The sequence below is a fragment of the Homalodisca vitripennis genome, unplaced genomic scaffold, assembly GCF_021130785.1.
Source record: "Homalodisca vitripennis isolate AUS2020 unplaced genomic scaffold, UT_GWSS_2.1 ScUCBcl_2197;HRSCAF=6711, whole genome shotgun sequence".
Classification (NCBI taxonomy): Eukaryota; Metazoa; Arthropoda; class Insecta; order Hemiptera; family Cicadellidae; genus Homalodisca; species Homalodisca vitripennis.
In genome coordinates this window covers 27,251-28,430 of record NW_025778299.1, presented here as the reverse complement: position 1 = coordinate 28,430, position 1,180 = coordinate 27,251, and positions in this window count along the sequence as shown.

Here is a 1,180-nt window from a genome sequence, read left to right as displayed (position 1 = left end):
ACACCAAGGATTCGGATTAAGCTTGCTAAATTCTCGCTTACGTGTAAACCGGACCTTCGAGATAGACTCGGTGAGGAGGCACGTTGATTAATTTAAATCGCAAGTTGAAAGATTTTTCCATGTTTTTTTTAAAATTAAATTCAAGGTTTATTAATGGTGAACGAAAATCACAGCTTAATCATGGTTTCAAGTTTTAACAGTCAGGTGGGGGGACCTTAGTATAACAACAAAGGTACAATTATACTAAAGGCAAAAATTTTGGTGATCCATTCCATCAGCCTGATGGACGAAAATACAAATGACCAGCTGTAACTTTGATAACAAGAGAAACGACTGCATAATACATTAGAATATAAACAACATTGGATTCTGTAAAATGATATAAGTGAAATTTTTCAAAAATGTCTGCATTCTTCAGGGAGTCTCGCATTCCATAAAATTACAGGTTAAATAAATATGAGCAGTTTGTATATATTGTAGGACAACACAAAAGGCCAACAGATCGACCCGGTAGTCCTCAACAGAAAATCACTAAGTTCGAAAGACCGGGCCTCTTGGTCCTCAAATCGTTAAGATCAAAATGAAACAAAAAAATTTAAAAACCATAATCAAACTGAAAAATCTTTTTTATACTAGGGATTAGAATTATGATTAAACAAACACTGTAAAAACATTTTTACAAAATCAAAAATTGCAGAAGAATAATAAAATCTTCCAGCGTTGAAGAATTGGGGGAGGGTATAGAACGCAATTGCAATGAAAATAGCCTCTCTGGACTCTTTGCAGCTTATATTTTTTGCAGTTATCTTATCGCTTTCGCATCAGTACCAACCAGTCAAGAATCTATTGCAATGGCAACATTCATTGCAACAATCACGTTTACCATGACAGTTCTCAAACGTTTTCAGTTATGGGAGCACTGTGACGAGGCAGTTCCAGTTGCAACCACTCACCTCTACTTTAGCTTTACTGATCCTGTTTACAGTTTTATTTATCAGTTTATGAGATATTTTTATAATAATACAAAACATTTCAAATAAACTTGTGTAAATTATCGTGGCTAAATCCAGACGACCCAAGACACTGACTATTTTTACAATTTGAGTACAAAGAAAATTGTAAATTGAAAAAAAATTGTTAAGAAACAGTTAAAACCCTCATGTCTTGTTTGTTGACTAAC